The sequence below is a fragment of the Podarcis vaucheri genome (genome assembly GCF_965113315.1).
Source record: "Podarcis vaucheri genome assembly, chromosome: 8".
Lineage (NCBI taxonomy): Eukaryota > Metazoa > Chordata > Lepidosauria > Squamata > Lacertidae > Podarcis > Podarcis vaucheri.
In genome coordinates this window covers 8,563,225-8,590,485 of record NC_138766.1, presented here as the reverse complement: position 1 = coordinate 8,590,485, position 27,261 = coordinate 8,563,225, and the positions used below count along the sequence as shown (strand labels likewise).

The 27,261-nt window shown below is 44.4% G+C and overlaps 1 protein-coding gene across 7 annotated transcripts in view; it reads right to left on the bottom strand.

Annotated features, from left to right (window-relative positions):
* Positions 1–27,261, bottom strand: part of ENOX1 (ecto-NOX disulfide-thiol exchanger 1) — a 297,090-nt gene that overhangs the window by 204,529 nt on the left and 65,300 nt on the right. For 5 of the 7 annotated variants that reach the window (XM_082234433.1, XM_082234427.1, XM_082234431.1 and 2 more), the window contains exon 2: positions 19,081–19,184. The gene's annotated coding sequence lies outside the window, so the exon portion shown is untranslated. Of the gene's footprint in view, positions 1–3,898; positions 4,147–19,080; positions 19,185–27,261 lie in introns of those variants that run through there. The other 2 variants (XM_082234428.1, XM_082234430.1) reach the window with 1 other exon arrangement.

Sequence of the window (27,261 nt, the reverse complement as noted above, 5' to 3'; positions counted from 1 at the left end):
TGAGATTGACTCATCAAAAATTAATATTTTGAATATATTGAACTCCGCAGTGCTTGCACAGGAAGTAAGCTATAGCACTGAGGATTCCTCTTTGAGGCACAATGCGATAAATTGCTTTTGGTCTGAAGTTGTTTCACACATCAATTTGGTAGCGCAATCCTTTTTATTTGCATATGTTTGCGTACTTTTAAATTGTATCCCTGCAATATGAGCATTAGCAGGTGGGCAACGAAAGTGGATTTTGTAAACCATTATGGTGGCCAATTCCCCAAGGATATGCTTTATGAGAAAAGGGACGCGGGTGATGCTGTGGGTTAAACCACAGAGCCTAGGACTTGCAGATCAGAAAGTTGGCAGTTCGAATCCCCGCGACGGGGTGAGCTCCCGTTGCTCAGTCCCTGCTCCTGCCAACCTAGTGGTTCAAAAGCACGTCAAAGTGCAAGTAGATAAATAGGTACCGCTCCGGTGGGAAGGTAAATGGTGTTTCTGTGCACTGCTCTGGATCGCCAGAAGTGGCTTAGTCATGCTGGCCACATGACCCTGAAGCTGTACGCCGGCTCCCTTGGCCAATAAAGCGAGATGAGCGCGCAACCCCAGAGTCGGTCACGACTGGACCTAATGGTCAGGGGTCCCTTTACCTTTATGCTTTATGGCTTCAAGCACGAGGCCCGTTGGCAGACCAATTCTCTGTTACAAAGATGTCTGCAAACATGACATGGAGGCTGGGAATCCCTTGCAGATGACTGAATCGAAGCACCTTCACCTGCCCCAGCTGCAACAAAACATGTCTCTCCTGTACAGCCACAGTAGGCTCTGCAACTCTCCAATGGTTTGTCTTCCGAGATAGACAGATAATTTATGGTGGCCAAGAGATTTATACTTTTGAGCCTGTGAGGATCATCTATTACAGAACGGCCTGAGGGCCTCACAGCCCTGGCTGCATCCCAAAATAGGATTGTAGCCTTATTGGAGTTCACCAACTGGGTCTGCGTTGCTCCGGGACAGGAGGAAGGAAGTCAAATGACACTGAGGTTGATTCCAAGAAAGAGTTTATTCTGCTCTCCGGATAGCAGAAGGCACTTGCGTGGTGAGTCCACAGCAAGTCCAAAGTATATGCAGCAAGTCATGCGGTATATATATCCTCCAGACACTCTCTCCCTCCTTCCCCAGGAATCCAACCACGTCAGCCTATGTAAGCAGGTTGACATCACATATGTTCTTGCTTTGGTATCCTTAACCATAAAAGGGAATTCCTTCCTGTACTTCTGACCATAAAAGGATCTTCCTCTTCCTACTCTTATCTTGGAGGAAGAGGTCATCATCTCCGAGAACGCACTCTGGCGCTGTTCCCAGACCGGATCTGTGGTCTTTGTGGTCAGGACGTAAGATAAGGCACAGACGTGTCTTCTCTGTTCTACTGGTACAGTCAGGGTCATCCTTGACGTCACAAACTGATAAAGGAGAGAGCTGTGTTCTTGTTATGCATTTGCTCAAGGGCTCAGGTTTATGCATTTTAGCTAAGGAAAAATAGGGATTTTGGTGCAGTTTAAAACTGCTTGCACAGTCAGTTTTGGGTTTTGGGAAACCCATTCCTTCAGGATGGTTTCATGTGGATCCCTATTTGGATATCTAGAGGGCTTATATTAACTTACCTGTTTAATTCAAGATGTGTGCACTGATGTTAACTGTATCAGTAATATGATCGGACAGTGGTCTATTAGTAGTAATTCTACATGTGTACCATCTTGGAAGGAAGGTGATTCTTAGCAGGAGAATGCTTTACAGCAGGGGTAGCAAAAAGGGGGTGCAGCTACCCATACTCTCTTGCACATTTGTGCATGCACGCACGCGCACACGTGCAACACACAGTCCCCCTTCTCAGCTGATCTGCACAAATTAACTGAGGAGTGGGGATTATTTCCCTCTTTCTACTCATCAGATTATCAATTTGATGACCTAGGAGGGGGTAATTGGTGCCCTCTCTCCACTGCACCACTCTCCACTGCACCACTGTGTCTACTTTTTAGAAAACCCTTTTGCTCCTGTTTCCCAAATCTTAGGGGGCAACAAAATTGGCTTGGAGCTGTCTCAGGCTCCTGAACTGGGGATTAGCCCCAGTTTGCGTTATATTGTGATATCCAGCAATCAGAAGAGCTATGGCACACCAAAAGAGTCGATTTAAGGATATTTGCAAATGTAATCCATGAGGTTTTGACACAGATTTCACTGAGCAGGGAAGTCTTGGTTACTGGGACATCACAAACCCTGGGGCAGCACACAAACCCATGATTGTTTGTTTCTACAGCTCTGGGACAAGTTTGAAGACAAGAACGTAAGTGCCTCTCATGATTTATCCACAGGAATTATAGAGGTGACTTTCTTACGGCAAGCCTTTAAGTCCAGGTTCAGCCTCTTTGTTCACCAGAGGAAATGAAGCTGAAACCAATAAAACCTTCCAGAAGGGACAGTGCAGATTCATCATTCCACAAAGATGGATAAATGCCAACACATTTCTCACTGCTGTGAAACCAGTTCCAGATATTAGATCTATGGGAAAAAGCACTTTATATAAAAAATGAAATTGTTCACATTTCTCATTTCCCTCATATTCTACATATTGTTCTTATATTTTATCTTCTCTTCCCACCTCCAGTTCTTCTTAAGTTCTGTTCCTGATGAATTCAAAACTGTTGCTGCACGTAACGAAAGAGATGGAAAGCAGCCTTTGTGGGGTTGGTAGATTGACAAGCTGATGTCCCTCCCCCAGCCACTAAACAGATGTCAAAGGAAGGGCTGGGCGTACCTTTTCCAGATGGTTTCTTAAGAGCCATCTTGCTACTGTCTTAATGTCTCCCAATTAAAATCAGCCGCAAAATGAACCACTTAAATGCAAAATAGATTTCACACTACTCCAAACATGTTAAAATAGTTAAAAGAAAGGATCTTATTTACTGCCGAACGGTACAAGTGGCCTAATTCAGAACTACTATTCTATTCAGAACTACACTACTATTCATTTTCGAATCACTACTGTTCATTTTACAATCATAAGCCTCACAAGTTATTAGGCTTGTTATTGCCATTTTTAAAAGGGGAACAGAATCATTGGATTATCAAAAGATCACACCATGGTAGTAATCTGGGTCAGAATGAAGGGGAAGGGGAAGGGGAAGGGGAAGGGGAAGGGGAAGGGGAAGAAGAAGAAGAAGAAGAAGAAGAAGAAGAAGAAGAAGAAGAAGAAGAAGAAGAATTTGTCCCTCACCCATCTGACTGGGTTGCCCCAGCCACTCTGGGCAGCTTCCAGCATATATAAAAGGATAGCAAAACAATAAATCTTAAAAAACTTCCCTATATAGGGCTGCCTTCAGGTGTTTCCTAAATGTTATATAATTACTCATCTCCTTGACATCCAAAATCTAAGTCATATGGTCATACACTACTTCTCTACTCTCTGGGTGACCATTAGCTGATGTGTCTCTATCTTGTCTACCTTAGATGGCCATTGTGAGGATGAAGGGGAATAACTCCCCATAAATGTCTGTGAGCCCCGTGGAGAAAGGGTGGGACACAAATGGGATGGATCTGTTGCATCAAGAGAGAAGAAGAAGACACCCTGTTGGTCCTTCTTGAACCTTCAGGAGCTTCAGATACCTGTTTGTCCTAGCGCTGTCAGACAAGGGATGTTGAGAGAAAGGAATTACCGTATTTTTCGCTCTATAACACGCACCTGACCATAACACGCACATAGTTTTTAGAGGAGGAAAATCCGTAGGCATGCCACCCGTAGGCATTCCCTCCATAACACGCACAGACATTTCCCCTTACTTTTTAGGAGGAAAAAAGTGAGTGTTGTGGTGCAAAAAATACGGTAACTCTTTATAGGGAAAAGTACACTTACAAGTCAGGGAAAGGCTTCAGTCTATCAGTCCTACGTCTCTCAGCTACCCCTAGATGCGCATCTGATGAGACAGTTGCAGCAACAGAGAGGCCATCTTCCCAACCTCAGCTTCTGTGTGCTTCTGCTTCTCCCTCTTCAAGATCCCGTCTTCCATGTCAGTCTCCACCCCTGCTTCTCCTGGTGCCCTCTTCTCAATATCCAGCCACCGCTCTTCAGTGTCCAGCCCGCCCCTGACACTGTGGTCGATTTGACTGCTGCTTTAAGACAAACCCACAGAGGGCCTCCAGCCTCGGAAGTTTATTCACTATTTCTGGGAAACAGAACCCACAAACTGAAGAACAACAGCTGAAAAGGGAGTTTCTAGTGATGTAACATCTCAGAAATGCTTATGCAACAAATTGTTGCTGTTAAGGGCTACTGGAGCGTTCTTTGTCCCCAATCCTCTAAGGAAAAGAGTCAAAGGTTTAAAAAGTCCACTTAAGAGATTTAGATAGGTGCATGAGGTTCTCATGTGAAAAACTTATTAAAAGGGGGCTGTGGAAGAGCAGGCCAATACTTTCCTGTTGAGTCTGGTCATTGTTTGCTAAACATTACTCTTGTGTCCACCCTGCTCTGTTCAGCTGAATTAGCGTGGAAAATAAAAGAGGCGCAGCTGTTTGGATAATATAGCTATCCAGACTGAAATGTGGGTGTGAGAACTCCGAGGAAGCTGTAATACTTCTTGGCTATTTGCATTAGCAGGAAGGGAAAGGGTAACAGCAGTCACCAGAAGGCACCAAACTTCAAAAAGCAGCTGCTTTCAAAAATAATAATAATTAACAAGATTTTTAATCCAATTACATGACCAGGTCTGGGAATTACCAGGGTTTTTACACTGCTGCTATTGTGTGAAATATTAGTTGAGCTGTCTGATAGAGGATTTAATTATCATAGTTAGCCGTATGGGCTTTTTCATCCAAATCTGAAAAGTAGCCAACAGATTAGAAAACCAGATGTACTGCAGGAAGCCTTTCTGGATATTTGTATCTTGTGTGGGACAATGGTGTGTGTACCTTTATGCCAACAGTTGTTTTAATCAGCTTGTATATGAATTAGAGGATAGTTAAATTTGGATACTAGTCCAGCTGCAAAGCGTTTTTTCTAAAGTTAAGGTTGTTTAAAAGCAGCCAATCTTGTCAGTGTTGTCCTTCAGTCACATGCCTCAAGGATAATTTTATCTTGGCTTTAATTATTATAGACTGAAGATTATTTCATTTTATTCCTAGGCTGCCCATCAGGCAGTGATAGCAAAACTTGGCACTCCAGCAGTTTGGGGACTACAATTCCCATCATTCCTGACCACTGGTCCTCTTAACTAGGGATGATGGAAGGCTTCAGCTATATAGATCTCAGGGCAGTATATTTATTTATTCATTTGTCTCATTACAGACAGCAGTCTGTTAAAAAAAGATTAACACACATAAAATATATCCCAATAAAACCATTCAATGAACCAACACAGCAGGAAAAAAAACAACAAAAAGGTCAACAGCAAGAACATTTCATCCAATAGGCTATCAACCAGAATTCATCAGTTCTGAATTCATCAAATCCCTGGGAGAAGAGAGAAATTTTAAAGTGTATAAATAATCATATCAAATCCCGATGCAACAATTTAGAAATCGGATTAAAATATATTACACCGCAGAATAAGAACATCTTGGAATCTGGTAAGGCCCAAAGCTTAGGAGACCATCTGTTCTGCATGCAGGATTGAGCCCGGCCTGAAATCCTGGACAGGCTCTTCCATTCAACGTGGACAGTGCTAAGATAGATGGACCCAACTCAGTCTGAGTTAGCTTCCTCCTGTGGGAGTCATTCAGCCTTGTTGTCCTGTTCATCCCCAAAGACCGGGGTGGGGACACGGAGCACACCTTCCATTGCCACTGAAATGTAAGTACAATGGTACCTCTGGATGCGAACGGGATCCGTTCCGGAGCCCCGTTCGCATCCTGAGTAGAATGCAATCCGCGACCGCGCATGCGCAGGTCGTGATTTGCCACTTCTACACATGCACGTGACATCATTTTGAGTGTCTGTGCATGCGCAAGTGGTGAAACCCGGAAGTAATGCATTCCGTTACTTCCGGGTGGCCACGGAGCGTAACCTGAAAACGCTCAACCTGAAGCATATTTAACCCGAGGTATGACTGTACTGGTAGAGACAACCTTATTTCCAATCGGAGGGAGTTAGGGTGCCACTATTAAGCTATCTGATACTGAGTAAGTCCTTTAGTTCATCTAAAGGAAGATGGGAAAGGTTTCTCTCAATATTTTCTGTGCTTTGTATTCTGTACCTAAGAAAGGTTGCTCTCAAATACTATCTGCAGTAAATTCCTGTGCTAATCCTGTGCTTCTGCAACTTCTGCAAATTTTGGCCAGACAGTTAGCACGCCGCCAGTGACTCTTTGCTAAATTTGGTTGGCAGGACAAAAGTTCATTTCCTGCCTTGCTGGCTAGCAGAAGCTGCTACTGTAAGCAATAACCAACCAGACCTGTTGCTAAAGAGGCCCCTTTTCCTGTCTTATGCTTACTAATGCAAGAATGAGAAAAGACACGTGTATGAAGGAGAAGGGAGGGAGTGCTTGGTTAGCAGAAAGACAGGAATGTTTAGCAAGCAATAAAATGTGTTTAGCAAGCAACATGGATGTTCCATATAGGGGAAGTCTGGGGAAGGTGTGGGAGGGGGAAGAGTGTTCAGAAAAGTATAAGAAAGTCTGCTGAAGTGTCTTGCTGTACAGCCAGAATATTTTCAGGAGCTATCCAGCTGGTTGTCTCTGGGTACAGATTATCTCTGTGCTCAGATTTTCAATAAACTCTTTTTCTCCAAAGAAGATTTTGCTTTCCTGGTACTTTTGTTCCCTCCGAGGTCCGGGGATGGCGTGGCTAATGGATCCCTAGGTAAATAAGGCTTCATCTCTCTGGGGGCTCGTCCGGGATAAGCCCCCTCCCCAATACGGACCGGAGGGCCAGGCTCAACCAAGGTGAACAGCTCAGCAGCGTTTGCAGGCTCCCGTGCGCACCCCACCTGTTTCGTGGGGGGAGCCAGCCACACTGTTCTGGAGTGGAGACATCTAGTTGAGGGAGAACAAGAGGACAGGACGGCGCCGAGGGGACAGGTCCGCAGCGGAAAAAGGTAAGCCCGAAGGAAAGGGCTAGGGGCCCGAGGGAAAGGGCCAGAGGCCTGATCAGCCTCACCTGGTCGTGGCAGTACAAGTGCCCGGCAGTAAGAGTGCCACCAGGAAAGGAATTGGTAAGGTTTGGGAAAGGGAATGGGGTGCCAGTAAGGTTTGGGAAAGGGAATGGGGCAGAGGGAATTGTATGTGTGTGTGTTTTTTTTGGCATGTTGTGTGTCAGATACTCTAGTGGATGAATTGTTGAATGAGGGCTAAGGCTTAGTGTCCCCTTGGCCGAGCGATTGTAGGGTTGTGCATTTTCTGACAATCTGTAGCATGTGGAGTGTGAGAGAATTTTGAAACCCGGTTAGGAGCGGAGTATCTGAAAAATAGGGTCTGGAGCAAGCCAATGTATTCCTCTGGAATGTTTTTTAAATAACTGGAAAGCGGCCACGAAGAGTGATGATTTGGGGATTCAAATTGAAAAAACAGAGACTCAGAACTTTATGTGAGGTGGACTTGCCGACCCAGGGAACTGCGTGGCTTTGATTTGCAATTAATCAACCCCCTGTGGCGAATCAACCCCCTGTGGCAAAATATATTAAATGTCCACCCAGACCAGATCCCCTATATCTCTACATGGAAGACCAATGTAGAAAAGAATCTGCCATGGCTAAAGTCTTGCTGTGACAGCAACACACAGAACAGGATTTGTACAGTGAAGCCTCTGGTGTTAGAAGACCCAGAAGATGAGGAGGGGAGTGATTAAGCCACCACCTTACACTCCACCGACAGCCCCTCCAACAACCCCCCCCAGGCCAAAATCAAGAAGCACAGGGAGGTGCTGGTGTAGGGGGAGGAGGACCTGCGGGAAAAAAAAATGTGGACAGAAAAACAGAAAGAGAGACTAAAGCAGTTTGTAAAGCCATTTGAGGGAGAAGTTGGATGTGAGTCCCTTGTTAGTTGAGGCAGCAGAAATGCTGCACCCCTGAAAAGAGGAAGTGGGGACAGGCGGCGAAGAAAGTTATGTCTCACAGACAGTATGAGAAAACCAGGAAGGATCAGGCAGCCGGAGTAATGCCCCTTCGGAGGGTTTATGACCCGCCAGCCCCTGTCCCAGCTGGACAAGCGGGGGCACCACGGACCTACACAGTCCAGCATGTGCCCTTTTCAAGTGCAGATGTTTGTAATTGGAGAAATCAGAACCCTTCTTTTGAGGGGAATCCAGCAAAGATCATAAAGCTGTTTGAAGGGATTTTTAAAAAAAAAAACAAACAAACAAACTTATAATCCCACCTTTAATGATGTGCAGTATTTGATGGATGCGCTGCTAACCACAGAAAAAAAAACTAGGCGAATAGCAAGCGGAATATGCTTGGCTGGTGCCTTTTAGCTGCTGAGAAAAAATGATTAAAAAAAAAAAGGCTTCTCAAAGCTTTGAACCTTTCCTTTGGTGGTGGTATTCTAGCATTCCAGTAAATGCTTCATATAAGGTTAGCAATAATATGAAGGACGATCGTACAAGTTCACCTCCTATGTCTTTATCGCTTCTTGAAATAGCGTCTCTTTGTTTTCGTTTTAATCATAATAGAAGTATATTTTTAGGTCATTATCCATATTGTAATTGGACATATGAGTATGTTAATGGATCTTCTTGTTGTCTTAATGTTACCACTATGAGTGATAGGCCAAAAGTTTTAGTTAATAATGTCACAACCTACAAGACTTATGAACAACAGGCTGTTTGTAGAGATTTTTATGTTTGGTTCAACAGGATGAGAAAGAGCAGTAAATCTGCATATTTGCCTCAATCTGATATATGGTTACTCTGTGGCACAAGGGCCTACAAAGAAATCCCCTTTGCCTTTTCTGGAACCTACACTCTAGGCATACTGATATCCCTGATATATAAAATAGATAAGCTCCCAGAGGTTCGTTTGCGTAACAGAAGGGAAGTATAATCACCTATTTCTCATTATACAGGAACAGCCATCTCTAGATATTTTTTTTTTTCCCTCCTTAGGTGTAGGGATGAATTACCGTGATTTGGATAGATTGGCAAATTCGACCGAAGCCTTGTTTAATTCTATTATCTTGGCTTTAAAAATTATTAACACAGAAATGTCAGAAATAAGAGAAGTTGTTTTATAAACTTTTTATGCTTTAAATGTAATCTTTGCCTCTAAAGGTGGAATTTGTGCCTTAATTCATTCTCATTGTTGTATGTATATAACTGATATGGAACAAATGATAACCCATAATCCTTTGGATCTGCCTGAAGGTTTTGATCCATGAGATTGGTTATTTTCTTGGTTGCCTAATGGATTATGGTTAAGAAAAATATTATTGATTATAATTGCATGTATTGTGGTTTTATTATGGTAACTCTGATAGGTAAAATGTAAGCCAAGCCTCCTAAAGAGGGGCGGCAGCTGTAGGGATAATAAAACCACTGTGTCCCAGCCTTGCTTGACATGAAAGGCACCTATTTCCTATCAAAATGAGGAAGTGCCAGATGCTGTTATTACCATAGCCCTTAACCCAGCTACCTTATTACAGGTAGGAGAAGGTGACCAAGGGAGCCGCCCACTCAGCCTTACCTGTGCTTGTAACAAAACCCACAATGCAGTCTGTTACCTGCTGTTTAGGTGGTCAAATAGTCCAGCACAAATTTTTGTATATATCAGAGTGTCCCATTCCTTTCTTGGGCCAAGACTTGTTAACAAAATTACAAGCCCAGATTTCCTTCCAACCAATGGGGGAAGTAATGATAACAATTGGACCAGCAGGAGAGTTTTCTTTAGAAATGCCCCTGAGAGACCATTGGCGCTTGATGATGGTAAAAGAAGAGGAGGGAATCCTCCCTGTTAGCCTGCTTCATGATGTTGACCCTGGATTATGGGCGGAGGATAAAAAACCAATACCCCATCCCACAACAGGCAGCTGAAGGAATGTGGGTGCATTTGAAGCGATTGCTTCAACATGGAATCTTGAAACAATGCCAATCACAGTGAAACACCCCACTGTTGCCAGGGAAGAAGGAAGATGGTGGGTACCGCATATAGGCCCCAAAGTTCTGGAAAAGTGAAAAGGATGAACAGGACTTTGAAAACCCATTGACCCAAGAAACAGGGTCTAATTGGGTGTCCATGTTGCCCTTGGCTTTGCTCAGAGTCTGTAGCCTCCCATTGAAACGTATTCACTTGTCACCCTTTTGAAGTGATGTTTGGAAGACCGGTTCCTTATGTGCGCATGCTTTCACCTATCCCTGTTCAAGATGTGGAATTAAACAATTATGTACAGTCTCTCTCTCGAGATTCTCTCTCTCAACAGGTGGACCCAGGCCCGAACTCCTTGCGTGACCAGTTTGAGCCAGGTGACGAGGTGTGGATAAGACTGGTCCCAGGCACCACTGCAACCGTGCTGGAAGGGCCCATCTGCTCTCCACACCCACAGCTGTGAAGGTCGCTGGCGTCACACCTTGGGTCCACCACATTCAAGTGAAGAAAGCTGCTTCAAATTGGACTGTGTCTCAGCATCCTGAAGATCCCCTCCAGTGACAACTGCCTTGCTGATATCACTCCGGAGGCTGGTATCTCTACGCACGGTGAAGAATTGGATGGGAGGGGCGCCCGCAGGCAGCGCCCCCAACGTAGACACTTGTTCTCCAGCCAATTAGAGGCACCACCAGGACTTTTGATATTGGTACCAGAACCCCTTGATATAGTCACCCCGTGTGTCAGGCCGTTGCAGGGGTGGATATATTCAGTTGGGAAGTTGCTCCACGTGGTAGGAGCTTCCGAAGTAAGGTAGAGAGGCACCCCTGAGGCCCGGCAAATAATTGAATACGAATATCAGTGGGCCCCTTCAGCAGTAAAAGAAAACTAGAAATGAACCCCGAGTATTGGTGGGAGGAACCATGGAGATATTGGGTTTGGTGGGTAGGAGTGATATGTCCCGCCCTTGTCATATGGATGCTCTCGTATTTCTGTTGGCATGAACGGTATCGTATTTGTGGGAAGAAACGTAATCCATCTATACCTTTGATGACTCTCCTTTTCTTTTTAGTTGGAGAGCCCACATGTGTATTGGCACAGGCAGGAAAAAGTCCCCCGACCTCCCTTGCCGACATTTCCCGTTTGATGACTAAGTGGGGTGCCCATAACCCCTACAATAGGTGGTTACAAATGGCTGAAATGGAGCATGTTGCTTCAACGTTTCAGACCATGGCGAGGCTATCCGTGATATGGCGGCTAACATTGAAAAGGTGGCACATGTCCCTGTACAAACTTGGGAGGGCTGGGATATGTCTTGGTTGGATAGCATCTTCCCAGGTGGATGGATGGGGAGAATATTTACCATGCTGGTGGGCCCAATAATGCTTCTATTGCTTCTTTGCTTTTGTATTCCCTGCTTGATGCAATGCTTGCAGAATATGATGGGAAAGATGATGTCTCGCATGGTGGGACCTCGCGTGATTGCTGTAATGAGAGAATATAGACCCCTACCCCAGAACGAATCTAAGTGATAGATTGTTCAAAAGAAGAGGAGGGAGTAAAGGGAGATGGGAAAGGTTTCTCTCAATATTTTCTGTGCTTTGTATTCTGTACCTAAGAAAGGTTGCTCTCAAATACTATCTGCAGTAAATTCCTGTGCTAATCCTGTGCTTCTGCAACTTCTGCAAATTTTGGCCAGACAGTTAGCACGCCGCCAGTGACTCTTTGCTAAATTTGGTTGGCAGGACAAAAGTTCATTTCCTGCCTTGCTGGCTAGCAGAAGCTGCTACTGTAAGCAATAACCAACCAGACCTGTTGCTAAAGAGGCCCCTTTTCCTGTCTTATGCTTACTAATGCAAGAATGAGAAAAGACACGTGTATGAAGGAGAGGGGAGGGAGTGCTTGGTTAGCAGAAAGACAGGAATGTTTAGCAAGCAATAAAATGTGTTTAGCAAGCAATATGGATGTTCCATATAGGGGAAGTCTGGGGAAGGTGTGGGAGGGGGAAGAGTGTTCAGACAAGTATAAGAAAGTCTGCTGAAGTGTCTTGCTCTACAGCCAGAATATTTTCAGGAGCTATCCAGCTGGTTGTCTCTGGGTACAGATTATCTCTGTGCACAGATTTTCAATAAACTCTTTTTCTCCAAAGAAGATTTTGCTTTCCTGGTACTTTTGTTCCCTCCGAGGTCCGGGGGTGGCGTGGCTAATGGATCCCTAGGTAAATAAGGCTTCACATCTACTCAATAATTTCAGACAGGGATCTCTCCCAGCCCTGTAGATCACAGGGATTGGATCTGGAACCTTCTACTTGTGAAATATGTCCCCTACTAATAAGTTATGCCCCCCTCCCCTATTGTGAGGCAAGCCCAATATTATTTTTTTAATCAATTTTGATTCTTTCTACCTGATGCCAATACCATTAAGGATCACAATATATTGTATTTTTCAGTTTAAGTGTGTCTCCGTTCTATCCAAAGCAGTATGGAATCTGTTTCTGCCTCTGACTTTTTCAAAATGGTGACTGGGATACATATCTTTATCAAAACAAAACAAATTTAGAAAAACCACAGGCCTGCATAGAAGAGTGCTGCAAAAGCCCCCCCAATAACTGGACTGCGTGCTTAAGTATGGTTTCTTATTTCTAAACTGATGCAATCCTTGTCATGGAAAATACCTTTAGGGAAAGGATTTTTCCTCCCACAGTAAATGTGGCCTGCAATGCAAGACACACCAGAACTCCACCAGAACATCACATCGAGGGAAGCTGCTGAACATGAAATGCTTATTTCCACAGGACCATTTTAAAAGGCCTTAAAAAACTAAGACATGCAGAGAAAACATTGCAGCCAGAACACAATTCTGCTGGAATCTTATTACTCAGTCCCCGTCCCCACCCCTTTATCGCAAAGGGCAGAACAAGAAATATCTGAAACTAGATTTCTTTACTTCCCTGATAATTCCACTATAATGAGGTTTCAGTATATACCCCTTATGTCTCAACAAGGTCAGCTCAGGGCTTTGAACATCTCCGCTATTAAAATTCAGTCTGCCGAACTGTGGGAGGTGTGGAATGAATTCTCAGCCAGCGAATGTTTCCTGTAGTCTGTGGAAGTACCCACAGAGTGGACAGCTCTTCACACTCATCAAAATTTTGACCCTTTGGGAATTCAGCCAGATTACTCTGAAGCCAGATGGTGCCCTGACAAAGGGGTCCATTGCAAAAGCTGGGACATGAGGGGCACAACAAGGCCAGTAAATGGGTGCATGTGGTGTGGCCAAGACCACGGTAATACTAGAGCAGGGGTCGGCAAACTACGGCCCGGGGGCTGGATGTGGCCCACCGGGCTCGTAAATCCTGCCCGCGTACCTGCCGCCCGCTTGGTCAGTCCCCGCACTGAGCTAAACCGACACGGCACAGCATTTCCTTGCAAAGAAGCCACGGACGCCTCGCCATGCGGAGACTGACTTCCACAGCGCTGGCATAGCTTCAGATTGGCTCCGTAAGCCTCGCCGCCTGTGCGCTGAGGTAAACACGTTGTGGCCATGGATGGAGAGGCTAGCGGATAGGAGGCTGGTCTGAGCCGTGCCATGGGCATCGTGACGGGTGCGTCGCAGGGCTTCAGCCATTGCTTGGCAAGCCTGCCCGGCGCCCGGCTCAACGCTGCTGTTGATGGCATGCTCGAAGGCCGCACTGGAGCAGCTGGAGGGCGAGCTGTGTGCCGCCTGCCTAGCACTCCACATGCGCAGCCTGCCTGCCAACCTGGCCTTGGATGACAGGCCGCAGCGTGTGGTGCCTGCCACCTGGGAGCTCTGCGGGGATGGACTGATGGAACGGCTGCTGCTCATCAACAACGCCGGCGAGTAACAGCATACGAATCAATATGGCGAACCTGATTCAAAAATACCCACCCGCCCCACTCCCACACGAAAACAAAGTTCGCCACAGCCAGTCACAAGCAAGCAACCACACCCTAGGCCAACCCCAACTTCTCTCACCACCAAAGGAACACAAGCGAATAGCCAAGAGAACCCGCACAAAGGACGCTGACACAAAGCCCCACACATACATTAAGTAAATTAGAAGCATCGCCTCCTGACCCCACTCCCACTCACCTTCCCCCCTTTTTTTCTTTTTAATGTAACCCTAATGTCTCAACAAATGAAACTGACCTATGGAAAATGTAACTTGCAAAAAGAGACATTGCGCATACCTGTGTAAACCAAGAAAACTTTAATAAAAATATTTTTAAAAAACAAAAACGCCGGTGGGTGGGCAGCGTCGAGATGCGCTCCTGAGCGCGTGCAGAGTGCGTTCTTCCTCCAGGTCTGGAGGCAGCTGTGGGACCGGCCTGCCCACCTGTCAAACGCCCCTCCATTGTTTTGCAAAGTCCCCTTGAAAAGGGGTGGAGGAGGAAGAGGATAGTTCAAATGACACTTTGCAAACATTGGAAGCTCAGTGGCTGACTTAAAATGACACTTTGAATGAGCCTCTTCTCCTCTTTAAAGGAGGGGGGGCTGTTTCAAATGGTGCTGTGCTTCTTCTTTAAATGATGAGCTGATAGGCAGTATGGTCCTGTTCCCAGCTGAGAACTGGGCAGTGTAGCCCATGCAGGATTAAACCCTGTCATCCTGCCCATAATCTGACATCACTGGTAACGGGCTGCCAGGTGTGGTTTGGGGGAAAGAACCAGGGGGGCCCAAGTGAACCCCCAAGGGGCTCTGAGCCCGGCTTTGGCTGGGGAGGGCAGGATATAAATAAAATTTTATTATTATTATTATAAGATTGGCCTGCAAGACGGAAAAGTATGAAAATTCAAGAGTGGTATCACTACCATCTTTTCAACAGATGTGTACTACATTGTTTGCACTTAGGGCACTAAAATAGCACCAAACAACAACAACAAACAAACAACAACAACAACACTGTTTTGTGTTAATTATGATGCCCATGGCTTGCTTGCATGCATGATTTTACTTGCATCAGCTTATCGCTCCTTTGGATCCTCTCCAAGGCCTATGAAAGTGGACTCACCTGAGCTTGTTGCTCATTGTTATCCTTAAGTAAAGGTAAAGGGGCCCCTGACCATTAGGTCCAGTCGTGACCGGCTCTGGGGTTGTGGCGCTCATCTCGCTTTATTGGCTAAGGGAGCCGGCGTACAGCTTCCGGGTCATGTGGCCAGCATGACTAAGCAGCTTCTGGCGAACCAGAACAGTGCACGGAAACGCCGTTTACCTTCCCGCAGGAGCGGTACCTATTTATCTACTTGCACTTTGACGTGCTTCCGAACTGCTAGGTTGGCAGGAGCAGGGACCGAGCAAGGGGAGCTCTCCCCGTTGCGGGGATTTCAACCGCCGACCTTCTGATCGGCAAGTCCTAGGCTCTGTGGTTTAACCCACAGCGCCACCCATGTCCCTTTATTGTTATCCTGAATTTCCTTTAATAATGAGCTGACACACTGACCTTGTAAACATGCTGACAATGACATCCTATATAATCATCTCTTTTTTTCAGCAACACTATTCAGACCCCGCTGTACAGTGCAATAAATAACACTGGTGTGGACGAAGGCTGAAAGCAGGAATTGTTTCCGCCTCCTTCAGCTTACACACCGTAAGGTAGGCCAAAGAGAAGGGAAAACGTCGTTGCCCTCGGCAGGAAGAATGGGATGTACACAAAACAAGTAATTAGCCAGCAAGCTCTATGCCAGTGAGGGAGCCTGGTCGCAGGTCACCACCTGCCTGAGCCATCATTCTCAGGCTACAAAAGCTGGCCTCCCCCTCCAGCGAAAGCCACAGCACTCACATGGCTTCATTACCGTTCCCTTCCTTTGTCTGCAATTTATTACAGCCAAGCCAAACACGATGGGAGAAACGATGTCTGTTTAATACACATCACTGATAAAGTAGAGCAGGTGCCTAATTCCTTCAACAAAATTGTTGCCTACGTTGAAGGAAGAGGACGGACATGGTGATTTCCCCCATCCTTCACCTTCCACCCCAGGGTCCTAGGGCAGGTTGCAACCATTAAACACCATGTTAAAAACAGAAATAAGAGTTAATGAAATTCCCTCTATACAAGATTGCAAGACTGGATCCAAAAGCTGACAGAATATGCAGAATTAGACGGTCTATTGGAAAAAATAAAGAATAAATCAAAACAGGAATTTGTTTCAAAATGGGAGGTTTTCAAAGAATATTTGAAATATAGTAGTTTAAATTCGGTTGCAGCATTCGAGGAACTTCAGTAACAGTTGCAGGGCAGATATAAGAATTAAGATATATTAAGAAAAAGTTTAATAATGATAAAAGTGTGTACTGACAATAAGTTATATGAAATCAAAATATGGAACAGACGGGAGGTTGGGTCTTTAGTGTTAAGACCAATTTATGTCTTATTGTTTGTTAAGAAAATTCAGTATCTATTGTTATTTCTGTGTGTAATTTGTTATTTGCGTTTTCTCTTTATTTCTTTTCTTGCTGTATCAGCAAAAAAAAGAAAGAAAGAAGGCAGGTCCTAAAATATACATCTCAAGGGTCAAAAGCCAGAGCAAAGAGGTGTGTATGTTGGTCTTCAGCATTCGGCGACAGCTTTATATTGAAATGCCTGATGTATCTCTGTGGGGAGGGAGTTCCACAGCTTAGGGGCAGCCACAGAGAATGTCCTCTACTGCCCCCCAAACTGAGCACCTGAGGGTAGTGGAACAACCAGGTGGGTGCCCTCGGCCCAGGAGGGTCTGTATGGAAGAAGGTGGTCTTCCAGGTATAAGAGGCCTGAGTTGTTTATCCTCTGAATTCACAGGTGAGGCACAGAATGGAGGGCTAGAACAATCCTTGACCTGCTTAGTTTTGAGATCCTTACTAGCAGTGGCGTAGCGTGGGGGTGCAGGGGGGGCTAGCCGCACCGGGCGCAACATCTGGGGGTTAGGGGGCGCAAATCCACGGGTTAGGGGGCGCAAATCCACGGGTTAGGGGGCGCAAATCCACGGGTTAGGGGACGCAAATTACTTCCCTTGCCCCGGGTGCTGACAACCCACGCTACGCCACTGCTTACTAGGCAAAGAAGAGCTAGTTGTCCAGCTGTTTGTCTTGTAGGGATTTGGGGTGGGGGTCCCGCCGCAAATGTGGGAACAGGCGGTGTGCTCCCTGCTTGCCTGACAGTCACAGGTACCGTTTTCGGACATAGGGTAAAATGTGGGAAAGAATGAGCAAAACGCAATAGATAAGAGCTGACCAACATGATCAGCCAGACCCAAGTGCTGCCCCCACTACTGAACTATAGTTCTGTGCAGCCCCTTTATTTAAAAGCATAAGCTAGCTTTCATCATTCACTAAAACTAATCAGAAAACAAAATCTTAAGTTTTTTAATTACTAAAAATAAAATGTGCCATTCCCATTTGCAACCTTGCATAATACATTCTGTTTTCATTTTAACATGCAGTATTTTCTCACTGCCATCCTAAATCTGTTTCTCTGCAACACAGATCCATGGCTCCCTGGCACATTTGGTCTCCCTCTTCCCTACAGCACCCTAAAGGCATCTGAAAGCTGTCAACAACTAAAAATAACCTGTTCTTGCAGGCTTTCCAAGGAGGCCGTCAATCCCTGCCTTTTCATTTACTTTTTGGTTTCTTTCTGCTCTAAATAATCTTCTGTTTGCAAAAGTATGGGAGACAACCACATATAGCACATGAAGCTAGGAGAACTGCAACCTTATTCACAAGATCCATTTTTTGCCGAGATGTTTTTATCAGTGCAATTCAACATGGGTTTTACCCCATTTGTAACAGAATGTCTGTTTCCTACAGACAGAAGACTCAAATTTGATTGGGGGAAATATGCATAGATTTTCTTTTAATCTTTTTGCTATAATGGGGAAACAAGCACGGTTTCCTTTTCACTCCAAAATGCTATTGTTGTTGAGATGAACATACAAGGCAGATTGGCATAAAAATGCTTGGAAGGGCAAATTAGCATACACAAGAAGAGGGAACTGAGCAAAACCACGACTGCAAGCTGTTCTGTGGCAAAGAATTCACTCACAACCAGCCATATTTTTTCTACTTTTCTGGCTATTTCAGCCATAAGATAATACAACCCTGGAAACATTGTGTAGTTGTTCAAAACCATTTTTCACAATGTGCATCTTCCATTAATAGGTGGTTGATGTTAAACAATTTTGTACTGGTTTTTACACAAATACAACATTTATCCAGCAGTGTTTGTTTTATCCATTGTCTCTGGACATACACATTCAGCATTCAAACATATTACTTTAAGTAACCCCTCCACTGAGAATATGGAGCACTTGGGATAAGAAGGTCTTGATTTTGGCCATTAACATAATAAAAAAAAATGGGTCCATGTTTCTTGGAAGGTGTCTCTATTTGTTATGCCTTTCAATTGCCCTCCTGTCTCTGATGAGATGCTCAGACATTGCTGTATCCCAGATATTATTTTTCCATATCTTTAAGGGTATTTCTGTCCGGTTCTTCCATTGCTGAGCTATCGCTAATCGTGCTGCGGTCAGTAGGAAGCCTACTAGTTCATTGGGGCACAAGGTGGAAACTAAGTCTATGTCCAAAGATAGTTGGGTGAAGGCAGGATTTGGGGAAAGGGGTTGGGCTGCAGTTGCAGATATCATGGAGAATACTCTATCCCAAAAGTTTGTAACGTAAGGGCATTCTCACCAAACATGAACAAATGAACCAAGCTTTCCACAGTCCTCCCAACATAAAGGGGAAAGGGAGGGATTAATTTTTGCCAGCCTGACTGGTGTCCAGTGCCATTGGAGGATGACCTTGAGCAAGGCCTCCTGCAAGCACGCAAAAATGTTTTCGGTGGGGAGGGAGTGGTGGTGATGGTTGTCAAAACTTATACCTCATTTTTCTGTCAAACAACACAGAGCCATTTACTTAAAAGGGCATAACTCCTGTGCTGTGAAACAGATACACATTTCACAATGCTGGTGACAACAGCAACAGTACTAATATATTAAATGCCATCACTGGAAGGAATAATTCTGACCACTTACTTTTCAATGCTGGCTCTAAGGTGAAGATATTTCTCAGCCAGTTACTTTCAGCAAGATATATTTTTGTATTCAGCAAGAGAAACCACCCAAGATTCCAGTGAAACCTGAAATAAAAAGAACATTTCTTAAGAAAAGTGTGTGTGACCAGAAACAGCACAGGAGCAGATACCATCACCTCCTGGAAGCATATATTCATACAAAAACCTCTCTCTCTCTCTTTTCTCCTATAGTTCTTATTCATTTGTCGTGAAACACCCACACCCACACACAACCTAAGAAATAACCAACAAATCAGGAATAGCTCTTAAAAAAGGAAGGCTGGCCAATGTAGTAACAAAGCTACCCAAATAGAGAAATAAAACCAGCACACTGCCATGTGATGTTGTCCGTTGATTTTGTAAAGCTACATTTTCTACTTTTCCATTATTTATGTAAATAAATACTCTTATTGTAGGCAAAGTGCAATGCCAAGTTTGGACAAAGGTATTTACTGTCCCCTGCAAGCAAACACAGAAACAGGACTAGAGTGTGTTCCATGGATTAATTTCAAACTCATCACGTAATCTTGTGATATTTCCCATGAGATCTCCAAACAGGTTGAAGTACTGAGACATTATTTCCATATTTATTGGAAATAACACAGGAGCTAAGGCAAGGCGCTATTCCCTCTGAGTACTCTCGTGATGAGAATGAAATTAACTCCTACTGCCACTGCAAGATACTTTCTCTTTGGTGTGTGCAATATTCGCCTAAAGTGACTAACTCCCTTTTCTGTATTATTATGATGCTACCCCACACACCATAAACTAATATGGAAATATTTCAGATTCCTGGGAATTATGTCCAATTTGCAGTGGCCCAAAATCAAGCCTAGTTTGTGATGCAAACTTCACAAGGGCATTCTGATATAAGGGTACAGTGGTGCCTCCCAAGACGAAAAGAATCCGTTCTGTGATTCTCTTCGTCTAGCAGTTTTTTCGTCTTGCGAAGCAAGCCCATTGACGGATTAGAGGATTAGCGCTATTAGCGGCTTTTAGCGGCTTATCAGCTTATCGGATCAGCTGATAAGCGGCTTAGCGGCTTAGAAAAAGGGGAGGAACCCGCAGGAACTCGCAAGACATATTCGTCTTGCGAAGCAAGCCCATAGGAGATTCGTTTTGCGAAGCACCTCCAAAACGGAAAACTCTTTCGTCTAGCGAGTTTTCCGTCTTGTGAGGCATTCGTCTTGCGGGGCACCACTGTACTGAGAATTTCCATTATTATTATTTTTTTACAGAGTTTTTGGCACAGGCAGCCATTTTGAGAAGACTGCTGTAGAGCTGAGGTGAATGAACAGAGACAATTTTCTCTCTGCAGCTGACAGCAAGATCAAGGTTCAGGGAGACCTGCTAGTGTTGAGAGTGAGCCAGCGGAGAGGTTCTGCTGGGACTGGCTTTGCACTGACAGTGCCCCGGTTTACTGCTTTGGGTCACTTATGTAAACCCCTTATCTATTGACTGATTATTTTTCATTGCTTAATTTCTATACTGCTTAATATATTTAAAAAATATCTCCCCAAGCAGTGTACAAAAAGCTGAAGCAACAACTGACAAAATATTTAAAAAATATAGTTACATATAAAAATGTTACAGTAAAACAAAATTGCCTATCTATATCCCAATCTCAATTCATTTTCCTTCTGACACACCTTCCCTCTCGGCCACCAGGGTCCAAACAAGCTCTCAGCTCACCCACAAAAGTCTAACGACGACAAGAGTTCCTGGAAACTTGCCTTCTATGGGCAGGCCCAAGGTGGGTGGTCCTTGCTCACGCTGCCCCCCCCCCGCTATGTCCCACTCAGCTGCCCTCCCTACACCCAGTTAAGCAGGTTTGTTGAGTTTCCCAGGTGTTCCAGAGTACAGTGGTGCCCCGCAAGACGAACGCCTCGCGAGACGAAAAACTCGCCAGACAAAAGGTTTTTTCGTTTTCGAGTTGCTTCGCAAGACGAATTTCCCTATGGGCTTGCTTTGCAAAACGAAGCTTGCCCCCGCACCCCGGACCTCTTTTGAAGCAAGGGGCGGCGGGGAGAAGATCGCTTCTCCCCGTTGCCAGCCCCGCAATCTCCGGGGACAGAGGGGAAGGCGTGCACGTGCCTTCCCCTCTGTCCCCGGACCCCTTTTGAACCAAGGGGCGGCAACGGGGAGAAGCGATTCTACCCGCTGCCCCTTCCCTTGCTTTAAAACAGGTCCAGGGACAGAGGGGAAGGCCCGTGGCGTCCCCTCTGTCCCCGGACGGTCTCCATTGATTGATTTTCAATGCATTCCTATGGGAAACTGTGCTTCGCAAGACGAAAAATTTGCAAGAAGAAAAAACTTGCGGAACGAATTAATTTCGTCTTGCGAGGCACCACTGTATAGGAAAAGGCCCAGCTCTCAGTTCTTCACCCTCTGTCCTCTCCTCGGCCTCCAGCTGCTATGCACATACAGTGGTACCTCGGGATGCAAACGGGATCTGTTCCGCAGCCTCGTTCGCATCCTGAATGGAACGTACGATGTGACGGCGCGTCTGCGCATGCATGGGTCATGTTTTGCAGCTTCTGCACATGCGTGTGACATCATTTTGAGCGTCTGCACATGCACAAGCAGTGAAACCCAGAAGTAACGCACTTTGTTACTTCCGGGTTGCTGCGGAGCGCAACCCGAAAGCGCTCAACCTGAAGCACATTCAACCTGAGGTATGACTGTATTTATGTGCCTATCATTAAGGTAGTTGAGTTTATACTTTGTTTACCTCTGCATAAGTCCTTTGTTGTGACTCTGCCCAGAGACCCTGAATAAAAAACTTGGACATATAAAATCATAATAAAATCTCAGCTACTCCTCCCGCTACAAGAATCCACACAGGCATCTCCAAGCAAGTTGAGTTGCAATCGCTCCTGGTGAATCCATTGCTTACTGTTTCCTTCAACATGAATCTTGTGGAAGATTGCCTGGCAAACCTAACAATGCAAGCTTCTGCTAGTTAGTAAATGAAGAGGTTAAGGACCACAGAGCTGTAAATTTCTAGAGAACACTCGCCTAGGTCACACTCAACTTTGGGGAAGATGTGAGACTTTTTCTTGGTCTCTCCGATCTCTCTCAAGCAACATTGGAACAGAGCAGACATGCCTTAACATAGCATTCTCTGCTTTAGATATGTTTTAGAGGCAGCTTCTGCTGCATTTTTAACAAAGAACATTTACATACATTTCTTATCACTGCTATTAAGGAAAATGCAAGTCAGAGACCTAGTAACTGTGAGTAAAGCATTTTAAACTAACCTTGCAGTCTGTGGTCCGTTTTATTGAAAAAGGGGGGAAAGGGAGCCAGCTGCCTTCAGGAGCTGGAACGTTATCAAAAGAAGATTTAAAAACCAACTCCAATGCTTCAGTAAATCTGCCTAACAAAAGGCATTTTAACTCTGCTACTGGGGCTCTTTATGTATAAGCCCTGTGTTTTAAAAAAACAGATGCTGGCCATTTTCCCCTTGTGCTAACCCCTCACCCCGCCACATGGCTCTGTAGAGGATCAATTATAATTAATATACCCTCTTACTAATACCCATCAAATCTATGCTATCTTCCATTATCATTTGTAAATTTAAAGTAAACAAAAGAGCATTAGACTCCTTTCTGGAAATGTTAAGCCAAAATATGATCACCTAAAATATCACTCTTTCCTCTCTCTCCCTGACCTCACAGAACAGGAAAACTGGGCAACCAAGATGATCGTGGGTCTGGAAACCAAGCCACAGAGGAACAGCTGGGGGTTCCTGGGTATGTTTAGCCTGGATGAGAGGATATATGATAGCCATCTTCAAATATCTAAAGAGCTGCCATGTGGAAGATGGAGCAAGCTTGTTTTCTCCTGCTCTGGAGAGTAGGACCTGAACCAAGGGCTTCAAGTTACAAGAAAGGGATTCTGACTAAACATCATGAGAACTTCCTGGTGGTCAACAGTGGAATGGACAACTTCAGTAGGTGGTGGACTCTCCTTCATTTGAGGTTTTCTTTTGCAAAGGTTGGGTGGCCATCTGTCACAGATGCTTTAGTAGAGATTCCTGCATTGAAGGTGGTTAGACTAGATGAGCCTCAGAGTCCCTTCCAATTCTACCATTCTATGGTTGTATTATTAAATCTCCCATCTCTAGCAAGTCCATCAACTGGCCAAATCCCCACTTTTTCTTCTCCCTTTCCCCTAGCCTAGCATTTGCTTTTAAGTTCAGTCATGTCCCCATTTCCTGAGGAGACCACTTCTCTCTCTTCCCCACGCGATGCTCTTTTCTTCTTCTTTGGCCGCCTCAGTCCCAAATCTCGCATTCTCCTTCCCTCACTATCCACAGCAACTCAATGTCGAAATGAAACGTTTATCCTCGCCATTTCCTCTTTTCTTCTGATTCTTGGAACTTTTACAAAGCTCTACAAACTCCCTTCTTCTTCTGACCACCTCACCTTCTCTTCCTAGAGTAAGTGGCTCTTGTTGGCTTCCCTTTTCCTTTGGGTACCACTTTCACCCCCTACAGCCAAACGTCTGGACTGGCCTCGTGCCTGACCATGTTGCCCTTCTGGTTACCTTCCTATAGGGGACTAGAGCCTTAGCTCTGTTCCTGTCTTATTCAGCAAGCTATCCCCCGCCCCCTTTCCCTGTATCCTAGTTTTTCGGCATGATTTTAGAACATGATTATTTTAAACTCTTTTACTGATAATGTTGTTTGTTGTTTAGTTGTTTAGTCGTGTCCGACTCTTCGTGACCCCATGGACCAGAGCACGCCAGGCCCTCCTGTCTTCCACTGCCTCTTGCAGTTTGGTCAAACTCATGCTGGTAGCTTCGAGAACACTGTCCAACCATCTCCTCCTCTGTCGTCCCCTTCTCTTTGTGCCCTCCATCTTTCCCAACATCAGGGTCTTTTCCAGGGAGTCTTCTCTTCTCATGAGGTGGCCAAAGTATTGGAGCCTCAGCTTCACGATCTGTCCTTCCAGTGAGCACTCAGGGCTGATTTCCTTCAGAATGGAGAGGTTTGATCTTCTTGCAGTCCATGGGACTCTCAAGAGTCTCCTCCAGCACCATAATTCAAAAGCATCAATTCTTCGGCGGTCTGCCTTCTTTATGGTCCAGCTCTCACTTCCATACATCACTACTGGGAAACTCCTTCAAATTTAGCATATTGCAAAGTGCCCATCTCACACTAGTAATCAATAGCTTCTGGAGAAAATGTGTAGTGCGTGCGGGAAGCAAGAATACAGAGACTTTTGCTTTTGTTATGTTAGTTGTGGAACAATGAGATGGCAGCCATGAAGAGTGAGCTCCACATCCACTATCCCACGCAAAAACCTATTCAGCTGTAAATCAGCAGCCCGAGCCATTTCTCTTAGGAATAGAATTTCAAGAACTAGGCTGGGGAATTAAGACAGTGGCTCTTTATTGTCAAACTAATTAAATGTAATTAAGTTGATAGCAGCCTAGAATTGAAAGCATTACAAAAATAAAAAAGCATTTGCTTTACATTTATAAAGACTAGAGTGACTACGTCCTTCTGGGGTAATTGCTGGTATTACAAAATAGTTGGCGACAGAGTTCCTGACAGAGAGTCAATTTAGACTGTCAGGACTCATTAGCAGATGTATGACTGATAAATAATTGAGTTAATTTTTACCTGACTGACAATGCTGAGATGATGGAAAATATCTTATTTTCTGAATTTAAATAAACCTGTCCTCACGAAATCCACCCACATATAGCTTCACATCAGTTCAGCCACTGCATAACTCCAGTGGCTTTCAAATGTCTGGAAATTTGCTAAACACATATTTTTAAAGATTAGGGAAAAAATGCATTCATGATTGTTATCTTTTGTACAACACATCCCTTTTCCCAACGCTCCAGAGGATGTACGGTAGCCCATAGGGTTCAATTGTTCTGCTCAAACTCTGTTACAAATCTTATGCCAAACATTTAGGAATAGGAACTATCTGGACACTCTGACAATTCAGCGCTCCCCCAAATAACCAGATTTTGCTGAGATTTCAGACGCATGCATCCTTTTAGGCATGAAATGGTCCAGATTTTAAGCTTTCAGTAACAAAAAGTCTCTGGCCCTGGTAGGAAATGGACAGGCAGTATTCTGACCACATTTCTCCAGGGTGATAAGGAACTCTTTGGGTTGAGTCAAGTCAACAAGCTACAAATCCATCTAACCTCACCCTGAGGTTCCAGGCTCTTATTTGGCTTTGGGATAACCACAAGGTGACTTTTGTGCAAGATCTCTGTGACTGTCCTGTCCAGAATGATGTTGTTAAACAAATCTGGGAGGTGAGGAAAGAAAGCTGATCCAAATTTAGGTAGTTCAATGATGCCAACGTAAGTTTCATATTTCCTATAGATCCTCCTCAAAATAAATTGGTAATTCAAAATAAATAGGCTCTCCCCCCCCCCAAAAAAAAAAACCACAATAGCTACATCCCTTGATTTGGGACTGCCTGAGGAGGAAAACATGACAATCCAACTTCATTTTTTTGAGGTGCCCAACAGGGGTCAAGCTAGCAGCTGAATCTAAGAATGACTGAAGCTAACTACCTTTCCTGATAAGTTCTCTATTCCACTTATTTTCCCATTTTTTTAAAAAAAAAAACCAGATACATTCCTACACCAATGATCTCTGAGAGCAAGATGAAAGGCGAAATATAAACGATATTATTAAAGACGAACAAACCTAATCTCAGATTTCGTCTGGTTAACTCTAGTCTTTTCTTACAAATAATCCATTCCGCCTAAACTCTTGGCCCTTTTAAGCTTCTAGAGATCAAATGAATGTGATCAAATCCACCTGTTCTTTAGATCTATGTGGGGAGAGGGGAAGCTACTTAGATCCTAAAATCCTTTTTGAATTAAAAAGACTGGATAATCTCTCCTTGCGCTTCATCCTTTCTTACAGCAGAACATGTTGTACATCAAGTACAAATAGTGGCAGAGACATTCACACACTCCATTACACTTGGGTAAGTCCATTGAGTCCACTGAGCCTACTCAATCCAAGCCAGTCTGCAACATCTCTTCTTCCTTATTTGCTACATATTAGATGTGCAAAAGATTGATATGAACCCTAAATAATGAGCAAAGGTGGGGTGCTTTGGGAAGATTTGGGACTTCTACAAAATGGGGCTAATCTGTACAGGCCAGGCATGTGTTGTGGCAGAAACCCCTCAGCACTTTGCAGCCTCGGTGATCCTGACTTTTTCTCTTGAAATAAAAAAAGCTACAGACAAGCCTATGTGAATAGTGAAATGATGTTTCTCAGCTTAACTGTTAAGGCTAGGACATGTGGAGAGATGTAAGAAGTTTGCCAAATCAAAATCTACAACTCTGCCTTAAGGAGGATCAAGAGTGGGAGGGACCTCTTTTGTGACTGACAGGTCTAGCTTGTAACCAGAAGGGATGGTTTTACCAGCACGTACCAATCCCAGTGCTTTGAGGACAGGGACAGTTTTCAAAGAGCAAAAATACTTGGTCTCCTTTAAGCCTAAGGAATATACCAGGACAGGGTGGGTAGAGGTCAATGTGAAATCTCTATTGTGACTGACAGGTCAAGTTTCTAAATTCCTAGAAACTTCCTAGCCCCTGGAGCTATTTGACTGCATCCCTAAGGGTACCTTCTCTCATGCTACTTTCAGACAAATAGCCCCAGGGGCTCCTTCATTGTTTTGTAGGAAATTTGTCTGAAAGTGAACCTTTGTTTAAACACCCCAAAAAGCTTGCAGAAAAAACACTGCAGCTATCCTGCAAATTTCATCCATTTTTGTCAAAATAAAACAAGAGTTATAGCTAATGTTTAATTTCCCAATAATGAAAGGGGGCAATTGAGTAGATCCCAAAAACTATAATGACGGTCCATGTGGGAAAACCACAACAGACATTTTTCTGAAATTTGCCACAATTCATGCCCACAAATTTCATCTAATTCTGCCCCAAAATGTTAGAGAGGCTTCTCTTTTTTAAAAAAATTAATTTAAATGTGTTGAGCACAAACCCCCTGGATCTATTTGCTGGTAATTGAACAGGCTATATCTATTCTAGAGGTGCTAACAGGCCTGCAAATTTCCTCCACTTCTGTCAAAAGGAAAGGAAAGGAATGGATGAAGGAGGAAGATATGGGCTCAGACTGATGAGA